Below are 16,119 nucleotides of genomic sequence, written 5' to 3' on the forward strand. Positions count from 1 at the left end.
CTTGGGAAAACCCACCCAGACAGGCAAAGAATATGTAAACTGTGCATATGGGTTTGGGGTTCAAACCCAGGATATTGAATTTGTGAGGTAGTAGCATTAACCACTGTGGCACTAAATAAATAAATGTGGTATAAAAAACAATATGCATTAAGCATAAAAAAGTAACAGAGAGATAAAACAATTAACAGAGCTGTGTTGGTGAGATGTACTGAAACAGAAGCCTGAGTAATTGACAGCTGTTTGCATAATGGAGTCTTGGTCACAGGGCAACCAGATATCTACTGTGGTGTAAAAACAGTCTGCTTGTATGGCATATTGGCTTTATCTGTCTTTTTATCAGTATCTTTGCCTCCTGATCATCAGATTCACTTTTAGATAAGTAAGTCCCCCTCCTTATTAGACATGGAACCACAGGAGAGGAGAGAAGAGTCATTCATACTGGATCTGTTCAGTCTTTTCACTGTCAATCACCACTGTACGTTTGTGGCACTTTCTTGAACAATGGTGCTTGCCTATTACTGGTGGAGGCCCAGCTAATTTAATTCATGTTTGTGTAATATTATTTTTGTACAAAAATGGTGGGCCAACAGGAATTTCTTCTTCCTCAGGAGTCAAATCATGGTAAAGGTTTTATTGTCCTCTTTTCTGTTGCCACTGACCTTTGGAAATTTGCTGTTGCGGTCTCACAATTCCAAAGGCCAGGGTTTAAATGTAAGTGCATTCATGGTGTACGGTCAGATTGTACATACTGTGCTCCTTGTGTTCATGTTGGTTTTCTCAGTGTACTCTGGTTTTCACTAATCTCCTTACTTGATTGGCTTCTCTAAATTGGAGTTGTTTTGTATGGGGGAATGTGTTGGAGTGCAGCCCCATCCAGGGTTAATCTGTATGTTGTACTGTACCCAAAGCTGCAGGGACAGGCTCCACATCCCCATGATCTCATAACAGAGCAGGGTGTGAAAGCATTTGAATGTGCAAGTTTATAAATGGATGACTTAGCTGTTAGTTAGCATAACAAGCTTAAAGGACTCAAAGGACTCCTCTTGTTTGTCAAACATCTTATGTTCTTATAAATGAATGTTTACAATTTTCAAGTATGTACATTTGTTCTTTTGTGTAAGTTTTTATTCATTCTGCTGGTTGAAATTTTATTTTTTGTAATTTGTTGTTTTTTGAGCCTTTAACGTCATATAGAAACTTGTCGGTACCATATAGCCATACATTTTTGCTGTCCTTGCCATAAGAAATAAAAGAAACTACAAGACCATTTAAGCTTTATCGGTTCTGTGAGGACATATTTGATTCTTTTTATCAACATGGCTAATGTCAGAAATAGATCTCATCCTCTCTGTTTTATAATGTAGTATGCATTCTTTTAAAGCTGCAAAAATATTACTGTATAATTTTTGTGTATTTATGTTACGCTTATCTTATATTAAGATAAGGGATTTAATTTATTCAAATTACAATGTATATAATATAGTGTAAGTAATACATAATTTTTGTGTACCCCATATTCCTGTAGCTGCTCCCACAATACATGCCATGGTCCTGTGGCAGTCCAGATTAGCTCCACCGTCCTTGGTTGCTTCCGGGAGACACTCGAACCCGGAACTCTTAATAACATACCCAAGGATAAGTGGGGCAAATGCGGACACACACAGTTAGTAAGGGATGGTGCAAGTTTTACAGTTCTTTCATCTACAAAAAAGATGAAGTGTCCAAAAGTGTAGTGCTCTTCATACAATAAATAATCCATAAAATCAGAGATGCCCGCGAGTTAAAATCCAATAAATAAATCAATAATAAAACCACAGTCATCAGATCCTTTCTCTGTCTCCCCAACTCACCCTGCTCAGGTCTTCCAGCCAGCAGAGACCACCAGAAGCCATGCTCATCACTTCTGGCTCCCATCCTACAGCCTTCTTCGGTGATCTGCTGCACTTTTCAGAACCCACTGTCCTTCCAGCTTCCACCATGCTCTCTTAGCTTCGTTGAGACCCCTAGGATGGACACGTCCACCATCATACCTACTCCTCAATTAATTCAGCAGGGAATGATCCACCCCTGAACTGCCAGTCGCTCGCTCATCCACAGGCCTACCAATCACTCTGCCTCTTCTTCCTCAAACTGGCTCAGGCACCTGATACTGTGCTCACTCTCGGTTCTGTTGTTTGCATTCCCCTTTCTCTCTGCAAGCTCCCTTTTATTCACCGATCAGGTGCAAGTGCTATAATAAGCTACACCAAGGTGTGAATGAAGCACTTGACCAATCTGTCTGTGCTTGTGCATGAATGTTATATCAGCTAAGCATCCCAATCAACCCCTCTCATAACAGGGACACCTTGATATGTGTTTCCAAATCTACAAAATAAATGTAGACTGGTGTATCATACTCTCATTCACTGTCCAGCAAGTGCACCATGGAGAAGAGTTGTTCCAAAAGCCATTTAACAACATTGTTCTTCCTGTAACTTAGTCTCACACGTCCAGCACCCTGGCATAATCCTTACCTGCGAGGCTGAGGAGTGAGATCCCTCTGTAACTGGAACACACCCTCTAGTCCCCTAACTCAAATATGGGGACCACCACACCATTCTGCCAGTCCAAGTGGGCTTTACCTGGACTTCCAAGTGACATTGAATGGAAGAGTTAACGATGCTATTCCAATATTTCTGTGAGGTGATGTCACAATTTAATATCTAAAAACACTCTTTTTAAATGTTAAGTGCTTTCAACATCTCTGTTCGGATCTCATCAACACCAGCAGCTTTATTGCCACAGTGACCTCAGACCACCAATGTGACTTCAGCAATAGTGAATGGACCCCCACCTCCCCACTGGATGTGTCCAATGCTGCCTTCTAATAGGAGGGCATGTCCACCACCAGGCTGAGGAGATCCTTAAAGTGTTTCTTCCTTTCTTCAACAATTGCCCCAGAAAAGGTCAGCACTTCTCCATCTCTACTTAACACAGCCTGGGCAAAGTCACACCTTCTCTTTCTGAGATGTCACACAGTGTGCAAGAATAGCGATAGCCGATAGTCATGTACCTGTCATCATCGCGTGGAAATAGATAGATTTTGAATTATTTGTTGTATAAGTTCTGCAAAATGTATGTGTTTGATTGATCACTGTGTTTGAAAAAAGGAAATACTCTCATGTTAAATACACTATAATATTTCTATGAGATGATTTCACAATTTAATATCTAGAAATACTCTTATTAAATACATTGTGATTACTTTTAAATATTACCAGGTTAAAGGAATATGCGGTGTAACTAGTTTTAAGGAGATTTCCATCACAGTACAACTGTAGAAATAGTATACCATGTTTTGACATTGAAGTTGTACACTCATTACTTTATTATACTAGACTTTATTAGTGAAATGAACTGACATTTCATTTACTTATTTCTTTCTTTCTTTCTATTCATCATCCATATCTGCCTTTACATTCACAAGTTTACCTATTAAACCAACACTTTACTCCTGCAGACCTACTGAATAATATATTTTTAAAGACTGCCCTGTGCTAAGACTATAAATTCCATACCTTCAGCTGCAGGCCTCTCACTAACATCACAAGTTCCTGCTGCTGGAGTAGCCAGAGTGGGGTCCATAACTGGAGGTCTGCAGCCAGACTAAAAAATGATAAATGGCTTTATTTTACTTACCCCAGAGCAGAAACGACAAATTCTGCATCAGAAAGTGATCGAGTATAACCTGAAGATCATTAACTTTAAAATATTCTTGGCCACAGGACTGTCTCTTTCGGTCATTCTCTACTTAATCTGCTGAATATTCCAAGGATCTTCTTTTCTGCCACTTCTGAGTCCCCAAATGTTGTCCATTAGAAAGGTATGCACCAGTTATTTGTTTAATTTCCATCCATTTTTAAAAGAATGGCATCTAAAAATTAACCATTGTGCCACACATTCTCTTTTATATAGATACACTTTATTCATTGTGTTTAAGAAAAATGTAACAATACTTGTTAAACTATTACTGACCAAACATTCTAAAATCAGCTTGAACCAACTCGGGATGAGAGGAACTCATTCTACAAAGCAACACTGCAGGATCTCACATAGTCATAGACCCATCTTGACTCACTTGGGGCCAACTAAGAATAGCAAATTAACCCAGGAAGCACCTCTTTTTAGTTATATGCAGTCTCTTTTCAAATCCTATAATTTTCATTTTTTTACTTTATTTATTGGGGCAGTGCAGTGGTAGCACTGCTGCTTTGCAGTAAAGAGACCGGGGTTTGCGTCCCAGGTCCTCCCTCTGTTTCTCCCCATGTCTGTGTGGTTTCGTCATGTAGTCCAAGGACATGCAGGTTAGGTGAACTGGCAACTTAAAATGCGCTAGTATGTGTTTGGTGTGTCTGTGTGTGTTCATCCTTCGATGGACTGGCACCCCGTCCAGGGTTTGTTCCTGCCTTGCACTCTGTGCTAGCCGAGATAGGCTACAGCACCCTTCTGTAACCCTGGTCTGGATTAAGCAGGTAACAAAATGACATGACATTATTTATTGATTAGACGCAAAGAAATTAGGCATTGTAAGGACATACTCATGGAAGCACTCACTAAGCACTCTAAAATCTAAATGATATTATAGACCTAATCACGACTGACGCCTATTTATGCTGTGAATATAAAGCCAAGGATTATCTGTATGCTTCTCAGAACACTGGCGAAAGCTCCTCAGTGTTTGCCACATTCCATAAAAATTATGGTAAAGATTTCTATAATGCTGAAAACTGAGCTACAAAAGTTTAGACTTGTGCAGGTCGGCTCATGTAGATTCAGACCGTTCAGCTGTGAGGGACTGCACAGTAGAACCATGCACTTGGGACTGATCGGTACTTTCCACCCCAGAAACGTAGCACTGCCAGATCTTCCAGAATGTCACTCTGAATTTTTTTATTCTGAGAGCGTACACTATAGGATTCATGGCAGAATTGGCATGACTGAGAAGGATGAATAAGTAAAGTACAGCCGGGGGCATGTAGCAAGCATTGCAAAACAAGGACACAGCATTTATGATGGGCAAAGGTATCCAACAAACTGTGAAAAGAAGAAGGACCAGCACTAAAGATTTGGCCAGCTTCAGCTCCTTCTGGTAGTATTTCTTTGAAGAGAATTGCCCAAGGTGCTGGTAAGCTGCTGCTTGATGGTAAAAAACACTGAGGTGTAAAGGCACAGCATGATCAGTAAGGGAAGGAGGATTACAACAAAGAAGTTGAAGTAGACAATGTACTCCATGCTCATCACAGTGGTAAATGTGCACTCTATAGTCCTCGCTGACATTTTTCCTTTGTCCATTGTGCCAGCCCATCATGGGAATTAATCCTAATATTATGGAAAGTAAGCAGCAGAAAACAGCAGCCATCATTGCTCTTCTCTTGGAAACAGTTGTCCGATACCTAAAGATAAAAACAAAATTTTACAAGGTGCTTGATAAATAAGAAGTTATTAGGAAACTGGTTTTTATTCTCTTATTCGTTTAAAAATAGTAGAATGTGTATTCTCTTAACAAAACTTTGGCCTATGACAGAATTTACATATAATGGGAACTTTAATGTGCACTCCAATGTATGCACTATCAGGGTTGGTTCCTGCCTTGCACCCAAACTGAATTAGGTGGCATCAACAACAGATTCAAGGATTTTATAACTACTCCAGTGTGGATGTGTGTGCATAGCATACACATGCCAATTGAGTACATTTGAATGAGGTACCACAAGCCAAATTTGACTAACCTTTCTTCTCTCAAGCCAAAATGCTGGCATCTACTGAAAGAAAAAAAATGTCATCGCTGAAAAATGTACTTTATGAATTTACTGCTTTAATTCTAAAGACATAGTGCATGAATGACCATGACTCATGGAGCCAACCCAGGCCGTTGCAAAGTCACACAGTTAATTAAATGGAGAAAACCTGTTAGGGGTTTCCAGTTAATTCTAATTTAAATGCCCTTGTATGTGGAATGCCCAACCTGTGGTGAACCAGTAGTGTGACCCAATCTACTCAATAAAGACAGGTAAATCAGTCATTAAGAAATAGAAAAAGCAGGGCAGAGTTGTAAATCTGCTTAGAGCTGGGGCCTCATGTATAACGCCATGTGTTGAATTCATACTAAAGCATGGTGTATGGACAAAAGTGGAAATGTGCATTCATACAAAAAAATCCAGATGCATAAAACTGTGCGGATGCCATGTTCCATGCACTTCTCCTTTATAAATCCCAATGAACGAAATTTAATACACGTTCACAGTCCCACCCCATCTCCTTCCCGAGTTTAGCATGTTTGAATATGCAATCAATATTAATAGCCCCTTCCACTTAGTGTTTTGTTAAAACACAATGGCAAAAGCACGTGGGACAGAATTTCCGCGAATGAAAAGTGGAGGCAAGGAAAAACATATTATTTGTTGGCTTAAGCAGTGGTATAAGCAACAAAAGGAAGTTATGCCGTGATACAGCGTGGCAGAGACACTTGAAAGATCAAGTTCAGAAGGTCACACAGTGCCTGAAATAAAAAATAAGTGGTCAGATATCAAAGTTGACGTGAAAAGCCCACTGTCTATTTATTCTACTATATCAGACGATATTACTAAAGCTTACCCCATTGCTGATGATATGACTCCAGGCAGTGATGGTGCTGCTGTGCCCAACACATCTTTGGGCACTGGCTGCACACACACCTCTGTCTTGAAAACCTTTGGCCGACCATCTGACTGTGTGCTGACAGACGCTGTTCTAGAGTCACAAGATGCAATGGTGGATGCTGTTAGAGATTTGGCCAATGAACTAAGGAATATACAGTTGGATTTTTTTTTCTCCCTAAATAATAAAAAACATCATTTAAAAACTGCATTTTGTGTTTACTTGTATTATATTTGACTAATGGTTAAATGTGTGTGATGATCAGAAACATTCTGTGTGACAAACATGCAAAAGAATAAGAAATCAGGAAGGGGGCAAGTAGTTTTTCACACCACTGTAAGGGCTGTACTATGTGATACTGACCACAAATTAAATGAATTAGTTAAAAAATAAAGGCTGCATCTGATTACCTGTTTTTACATTCTGCTAATTACATAGTCAATTTGGCTGATCATTTGGTGGGTCAGGTTCATTATATTGCATCTCTTCAGGTACAGGCAAGCCATGATTGTGTGCCGTATTATGCAGCAAACTACATGCTTGCACAATGCAACACACTTTCTGTGGACTATAGAGCAGCACATTAATAGAGTGGAAATGCTTTTTATTTACACAAACAAACTAATTTTCTGAAGGCGCCTTTATAGTGTAGCATCGGTGCCGAGCACCACAGCGAATTGATTCTCTGCTCTTTACATGGCTCTTTAAGGTAACTCACTATCCTTAAAAGGACTGCCTGCCTTTTGCCACACTAGTTGGATAAAGCACTTGCGACTTTGCGGAGTTGCCTTTTTTATAGGCTCTCCTGCTGTGGATCAAGTAATGCCAGCTTGTTCTTTTGGTGATTCATTCCTGGCTGATGTTACTTGTCCAGCGCTGTTGCAACAGCAATGTACATGCAGTTGACCACTCCGATTATGTTTGGAAATCTGGACACTGCTATGAATTGTGCTTTAATGTTTCCCGGTTCAATCACAGTGTAAGGAAATCTTATACAGTATATATGGATGACAAGTGGATAATGTCATCCCAAACAGCTGGCATGGTGACTCAGTGATTTTGGTGAAATACCTGATTGGTCAGTAAGTTCACATTGAAAAGCTTATGTGGCTAAAAACCTGAGAGTGAACAGAACTTGCAAAGGATTAGGTAGAGCACAATTCCTCAAAGTCTCCCTTTGTAAAGCCACCGTCAGTTCAGCACACAACTCTAAGAGGAACGTTTTTCCAGTAGTCATCACATATAAATTTGCACTCTCCTCTAATTCTTCCATTTGCAATGTCTTCTAACAATGCTTAAACAGCTATGGTAGTTGGAATAGTTTGGCCATTCCATGCACCATTATATTGTTGCAGAATGATTACAATCAAGTGAATTAAATTTGTAAACGATATGCAATTAATTTCAGTGTATTTGATAAATCCAGCGTCATTGATGCTAATCTAAAAAAGAAAAGGACACCACACAGGAACAGTAGCACTGCTTTAATGCTGGGTGCCACCCACTTGCAAAAACAAGCAGAAACTGCGTACACACAGTGTGAGGTTGCCATGTAAATGTGTGTGGCTTTACACCAAGTTTACTTTTCATATATAATAATGAAAGTGTTGAAACAGGCATATGCAGTGCATACGCAACGTTTATATATGAGGCCCCTGGCCATCCACAAAAAAATGAATGATCATGCAATACGAAGACTACTGAGGGAGGCCACCAAGAGAAATATGAGAAATCTGCATGTGGTAACTGTTGTTCAAGTTGCTGCTTTATGGCAGAGTAGCAAAGAGAAAGCTAAAAACACGCAAGATATGTTGGCAAGAGTTTGTCAGAAGGCACATGGGAGACTCTGAAGTAAGCTGGAAGAAAGTTGTATGGTCTGATGGGACAAAAATCAAGCTTGTTACCCATCAGACTAAATACCATGCTTGGTACACATTAAGAAATCCTCTCTGTGAAGCATGGTGATGGCACTATCATGCTGTGGGGATACTTGTCTGCAGCAGGCCCTTGTGAAGGTAAAACAAATACAGTAAAAAAAATGGGAAATCCAGTAATAGCTGACGCAGTCTGCACCTTGGGAGAAGATTTATTTTTCAGGAAGACAACGATCCCAAGTAAAAAGCCAAAGCAGCAATAAAAAGTGTAAAATCAGCATTGTTACTGTCCTGGAGTGCTTGACTCAGAGTTCTGATCACAATACAAATAAGAATTTGTAGCTGATAAAAGCTGTTCACTTGTGGACTGCAAGCAGCTTGACAGAGTTTAAGCAGTTTTGCAAAGAAGAATCATGAAAAAGTGAAGTGTCCAGATATGTAAAGCTGATAGAGACCTGTGCACACATATTCAAGGTTGTCATGGATGTCAAGTACTCCTAAATTCTGAGTTAAAATGGGGGGCAGGGGGTGTACTTATGTTATCATTAATTAGGTGTTTTATTATTTTATTATTATTATTATTATTATTATTATTATTATTAATTTCATGTATCCCTATAACAAGCTTTGGAGTCTTCTTGCTAAAAGACTCCAAAGCTTGTTATAGGGATACATGACAATTCTCTTTTTATAATTTCATTTATATTGGATTTTCCACATCTGGGATCAACAGGACTTTCAGAAAAATATTTTAAAAGTTGACTACAGTGTCTCAGTTTTTTAAATTCTGGATATCTGATTCCCCTATGACGTGGCTTTCTGTTGCCTTATCCTGTCTTGGAGGTGCAGCTCCTTCCCACCTTAGGGAATCATGTTATCCTATAAATCTATCTCCTTAATTATACTGTGATAGGTTAGTAGTTGGAGAGGTACTAGTTGGGGGATGAGTGTAAGGGCTCGTTTATACTTCACGTTCAGCGTTCATTTGATGCGTCCTCTGAGCAGGTCCTCAGAAATTAATGCAACATGTGCGCGAGTTGCAGTACCAGCAAAAAGTCAGAGGGGGCGCAGTGTGCTAAAAGTTGGAATGTGACGTCAGAGTCTCTGGTTACTATCCACATGTGACAGAAGGCCGCTTTGCGGATCCTACGAGATCGATGTGCACACTTCGATGTTTGATGAATGGTTCAAAGTGGTGAAGCAAAATGCCGACATACTGATGCATTTGTGGTGCTTTTATATTCCCAATCGTAATGACACGATACATTTTAAAAGTCTCAAATTCCGTCTTCTGTGCCGTCTTTTTTTCAAAGGGCTTCCATCCAGTCCTGACAGCAGCGGCAAACAGCAATAGATTGCCACACTGAGTACATTAAATGTATGATATTCCAACTCTCTGCACATTTAGAATCCTTAGATTTATACTTGATATCACTTTCATGATAAAATGCATTAAAGTAGGATTTGTATGGATTGCAATAAAATTAATAAAACTTCAAAAAAAAAAAATGCATTAAAGTATGTATGTTACATTTTACAGATAAATTGGTAATTTCGTTTAATGAATACTGTTAATAATTACACACGTGGGGGTGAGACGGTGGCGGTGCATTAGCGCTGATGTCTTCCAGGGAGTCACGTCGCTGATATTCCCTGCCTGGACTTTACATGTTTTCCTGCTGGGTTTCCACACTGTGCTCTGGTTTCCTTCCAATGATATGCAGATTTGGTGACACTAAAATGATGCTAGTGTGTATGTGAGTGCTTGTATTCACGTTGCAATGAGCTGATGCCTTGTCCAGGGATTGTTTCTGCCTCATGCCCAATGTTAGCTGGAATGGATACATCCCTGGATTGATGGATTTAATCATTAAACATCCTTTTCAGAGATACTGCGGTAGGGTGTCATCGGAATTTAATGGGTATTCCAGGCAAATCACAACACAGTGAAGCCAAACCTGTTCTCACCATGATAATATCTTACACTGCCACCTGGTGGATTCCTCCAGATTTACGTAAAGTACATGCGCAAGTATAGATAGTAAAACGCTTGCATAGCAGGAGCGTCCGCTGCAGCATGCGTCGCATCGTGTGAAGTATAAACCCAGCCAAAGACAAAAAAAGGGATTTATTTTATGTCCTATTTACATTTTTATATTGCCTTGAACTGCTCCCTGAGCCAGCATGATTATAACATGCGCTGCTGTCCTAGAGCGGCAGCAAATAGAAAGAAAAAAATAAACAAATGATCTGGGGTGCGAGCAGCCAACATTACTTCCATACTAGACTACCACAAGTATAGAAGCACACCAGCAAAAGCAAAGTTGAGTTACAAAAGAATTGTTATTATCCAGTAAAATAAGGAATTGGGCACAACAAACAAACCCCCTGAATACACAATACCACTCTGCAGCACTGCCACCCCCACACGAATCACGAAACAAACAGTCAACAACATACACCACTAATACACAAATGTGAAAAACAAATTAACGAAACAAGAATCCTTCATATATTCACTGTTAGTCAAGATCATCTATAGCCTGTTATGGTGAAGGATGTGCTGAGCCGTACCTCCTATTCTGGGAATCATAATATTACACAGTTCCTTATGCTGGCCTGTCAGGTCCTCTCCCGATTGACTTCACCTCATTCATAAGAAAAGAAAATTGATTCTTACAGAAATGATCCCGGGTTCACCTGACTTTTTCCAGTGAGTTGAGTAACTTTCCCTTTTGTCATTTTGGTGGCATCTGCCTCTCCTTGGCTCTGGTGCTCTCTTCTCTTCCTTCACCCTTTTTCCCCGCTACAGATTTACAGTTTGAAAAATAAGTATTAAACACATCAACGCTTTTCTCAGTAAATATATTTCTAATGGGGTTATTGACATGAAATTTTCACTAGATGTCAGTAACAACCCAAGTAATCTACTCATACAAAGAAATCAAAACAAATAAGTCCATAAATTAAGCTATGTGTAATAAAGTGGAATGACACAGGGAACAAGTATTGAACACGCTTACTGAAATTTATTTAATGCTTAGTAGAAAAGCCTTTGTTGGTAATGACAGCTTCAAGACACCTCCTGTATGGAGGAACGAGTGGCATGCATTGCTCAGGTGTGATTTTGGCCCATTCTTCCACACAAACTGTCTTCAAATCTTGAAAGTTTCAGGGGTCTCTTCTCTGGATTCTGATCTTCAGTTCTTTTTTCCATAGATTTTCAATTGGATTCAAGTCAGGTGATTGACTGGGCCATTTTAGCAGCTTTATTTTCTATCACTGAAATCAATTTAGAGTTTCCTTGGCGCACATTGTCTTGCTGAAATGTCCACCCTCATTTCATCTTCAGCATCCTGGTAGATGGCAACAGATTCTTATCAGGAATGTCCCGGTACATTTCTCCATTCATCCTTCCTTCAATTATATGAAGTCTGCCAGTATTTTGGGAAGTTTTTGGGATGATGTGCAGAGCCATTTCTCCTCCAAACATGGTGTGTGCAATGACATCCAAAGAGTTCAATTTTGGTCTCATCTGACCAGATGATATTCTTCCAGTATTTCACTGAATGTCCAAATGTTGTGCAGGAAACCTTTTTCGTCAGCAGTGGAGTCTTGCGCGGTGAGTGTGCATAGGAGGCCATGGTGGCTGAGTGCATTACTTGTTTTCTTTGAAACAACTGTACCTGCTAATTCCAGGTCTTTCTGAAGCTTTTCACAAGTGATCCTTGGCTCTTGGACAACTCTTTGGATTATTCTTTTTGACTCCTCTGTCAGAAATCTTGCGTGAAGCACCTGGTTAAGGCCAGTTTATGGTGAAATGATGTTCTTTCCACTTCCAGATTATGGCCCCAATGGTGCTCATTGGAACATTCAGAAGTTTAGAAATATGTCTGTCACCAATGCCATCAGTACGTTTTGCAACAATAAGGTTATCAAGGTCTTGAGGAAGCTTATTGCTTTTACCTATAATGAGATGCTTCTTGAGTACACCTCGGTAATGAGAAACCTTTTTACAGGCCATCAATTAGGACTAAACTAGCTGATATTCATTTGCACTGACAGGGGGCAGGATTGTCAGATGTCAGCTGGTTTCTTGGCTTTCTGTGACTTTTTCCACTTCCTTTTCTTCATTTGTTCAATACTTTTTCCCTGCATCATCCCACTTTATTACACATTAACTTATGGACTTATTTGTTTTGTTTTCTTTGTATGTGTGGGTTATTTGGGTTGTTACCAACATCTGGTGAACATTTTATGTCAATGGCCCCATTGGAAGTATATTTACTGGGAAAAACATTGACGTGTTGAATACTTATTTTCCCCACTGTATATATGGTCCCCTTACAGTTTGGCCCTCCGAGCCAAGTGCTCCCTTCCCCATGAACCATTGGCCGGCCTTGCACATTCAGTCCGTCCATCATTAACAGGTCTAGGGAAACATGCAAACTGCGAGTGACACCCAGACATGTCCATGACAACTGTTACAGCCTGTTGTTATTCTGATTTGATTCAATAAACAATCATGTAAAAGGATGCATAAAGAAAATAGGGGCATGTAAAGAAAAATTAAGTTATAGGCAGAATGTGCAAACCCCACACCACACACCCTATCTCCTGTGAACATGGTTTGGTTCATTAACCAGTTGTAAGCCACAGTTTGTCTGATCATTTAACAACACCTGACCACTACAAGCTATAGCTATAATCTATACTAATAAAAGGCAAAGCCCTCACTGACAGACTGACTGACTGACTCACTGACTCATCACTAATTCTCCAACTTTCCATGTAGGTAGAAGGATGAAATTTGGCAGGCTCATTCCTTACAGCTTACTTACAAAAGATGAGCAGGTTTCATTTCGAAATTCTATGCGTAACGGTCATAACTGGAACCTACTTACGGCCATATTTACGGCCATAGCCTGCAGCTCGGTCGCCGTGTGAGATGGAGTTGCGTCCCTCATCGTCACGCCTCCCACGTAATTGAGTGCCTGCCCATATAAGGCTGTCCATCAGCAGCAATCCAATAGACACGCTGCCACTAAATATTCGCGGGTGAAGGACTGTGCTTATGCAAACGAAGATGAGATGGTCAGGGATAGACTAGTGTTTGGCACAAACTCAGCGAAAGTGTGAGAGAAACTTTTAAGTGCCGGGTCTTAGCTAACATTAAATAAAGCCTTGGACATCGCAAGATCGCACGACATAGCACAAGCACAGCTGAGAACTTTCGATGCATGTACTCCGAGCGGCTCACGTGAACTGACTGTGAATGCAGTACGCAGAGAACAAGCAAGAGCTCCAATGAGTGCTGAACAAAAAACGCATTACACAATTGAGAAGGCAGCAAAAGAATATGAATCGAGTGACGCATACAAGCATATTCATAAGTGCAACTACTGCGGAAACAAAGCACGGTGTAAACCCGTAAGTTTAAATTAAGTTCATAGACACGCTGCCGCTGGCGTTTGTCATGCCTATGACGAATACAATATTTGCGAGATACAAGTTTAATGAGAAGACGCAGGGCATAAAAGAGACTTTTCATCACTTTGTAACGGAGTTAAAATTGCTGAAACGGAGTTAAAATTGCTGGTGAAGGACTGTGCTTATGCAAACGAATAGGAAAGCAAGGTGTAAAGCTTAAGTTTAAATTAAATTCATAGACACGCTGCCGCTGGCATTTGCCATGCCTAAGACAAATACGATATTCGTGAGATACAAGTTTAATGAGAGGATGCAGGGTATAAACGAGACTTTCGGTCACTTTGTAATGGAGTTAAAATTGCTGGTGAAGGACTGTGCTTATGCAAACGAAGATGAGATGGTCAGGAATAGAATAGTGTTTGGCACAAACTCAGCAAAAGTGCGAGAGAAACTTTTAAGTGTCGGGTCTGAGCTAACGTTAAATGAAGCCGTGGACATCGCAAGATCGCACGAGATAGCATAAGCACAGCTGAGAACTTTCGATGCATGTACTCCAAGCGGCTCACGTGAACTGACTGTGAACGCAGTACGCAGACAACAAGCAAGAGCTCCAAAGAGCGCTGAACAAAAAACGCATTACACAATTGAGATGGCAGCAAAAGAATATGAAGCGACTGACGCCTACACGCATATTCATAAGTTCACCTACTGCGGAAACAAACCACACAGTGGAAAAAGTCAATGTCCAGCTAAAGGAAGACATTGTAAAAAATGTGGTAAATTGAACCACTTCGCTAAAGTTTGCAAGACTGGGAAAGGTAAACCTATGCATGCAGTGTGTGATGTCTCAGATAAACAGGAAGACGAACTGTTTATTGATGCAGTCAGAAAGGAACAACCCTCTGTATCTGAACAAGCCTTTGTAGACATATCAAAAGGAAAGCAAGGTGTAAAGCTTAAGTTTAAATTAAGTTCATAGACACGCTGCCGCTAAATATTTACAGGCAAATCCACAACTTAATACCGGGAAAACCTGTAAAACATCTTAGATTCACAAGTACCGATTTGGGTAGTGAACACTTCGATGAATGAAACCTGTTATCTTTACACAGTTGACAACGAAGATGAGATGGTCAGGGATAGACTAAACAAGCACGGAATGTAACGTGAACACAACACATCCTCCAAATACGAACCTGATTGAAAGAAATAATGATAATCAAATCCTTGATGACAGCAACACTCATAACAGTCACAGTCTTTTTCATAACTTCTTTAACACACTACTTCTCCGCTGCGAAGCGCGGTATTTTGCTATATGTTAATATGATGCAAAAATATGAATTATGTAAATGTTATGTAAAAGGTTTTATGTATGTACAGTACAAAAGACCCTGTGTAGGTTATTAAGAATAAAGTGAAATTCTCCAGAAGAAGTGGGAAATGTGGGATATTTTAGTAATACCTGCCTAAAAACAAATTTAGATGACTCATTTTAAACATTACAGTAATGCGAATGGAGGTGAATAACAGTTAACAGTTAAGAAAACTCAACAAGTGTGTGGATATTGCAGAGCAGCATGAGACTGTCCATCAGTTTATTTCATTGTACATTTCAAGTTTTGAGTTTAAAATGTGTAAAGCATCTAAATATTTTGTCACACGCGTGTGCATAGGGGACAGCTGAAGGGATCTAGCAACTGTAATTCTACCGCCACCACTTTCTGCCGGAAGAAGTCAAAGCTGGAAACTCTGCCATTTTTGCTAGATCATCATGTATTCCTGTTTGAAGAGACGTCTCTGTAATTATTGTGTTCTTTTTCTTAACTTTGATTTCATGGGTTTTATGGGTTGGCCAGGGTGATGCCCCAACTCTTTATCATTGTCTTGTGATTCTCTTACAAAATACAGTGCATCTGGAAAGTATTCACAGCGCATCACTTTTTCCACATTTTTTTATGTTATGTTCGACACACAACACCCCATAATGACAACGTGAAAAAAGTTTACTTGAGATTGCTGTGCTGTGGGGAAAGATGACTGCAGCAATGTACAGAGACATCCTGGATGAAAACCTGCTCCAGAGCGCTCTTGACCTCAGACTGGGGTGACGGTTCATCTTTCAGCAGGACAACGACCC

At 40.0% G+C, this 16,119-nt stretch overlaps 1 pseudogene; it reads right to left on the reverse strand.

Moving 5' to 3' along the window:
- Positions 1-4,295: 4,295 nt before the first annotated feature.
- Positions 4,296-16,119, reverse strand: part of LOC120526898 — a 32,032-nt pseudogene continuing 20,208 nt past the window's right edge.

The sequence above is a fragment of the Polypterus senegalus genome, chromosome 3 (assembly GCF_016835505.1).
Source record: "Polypterus senegalus isolate Bchr_013 chromosome 3, ASM1683550v1, whole genome shotgun sequence".
Lineage (NCBI taxonomy): Eukaryota > Metazoa > Chordata > Cladistia > Polypteriformes > Polypteridae > Polypterus > Polypterus senegalus.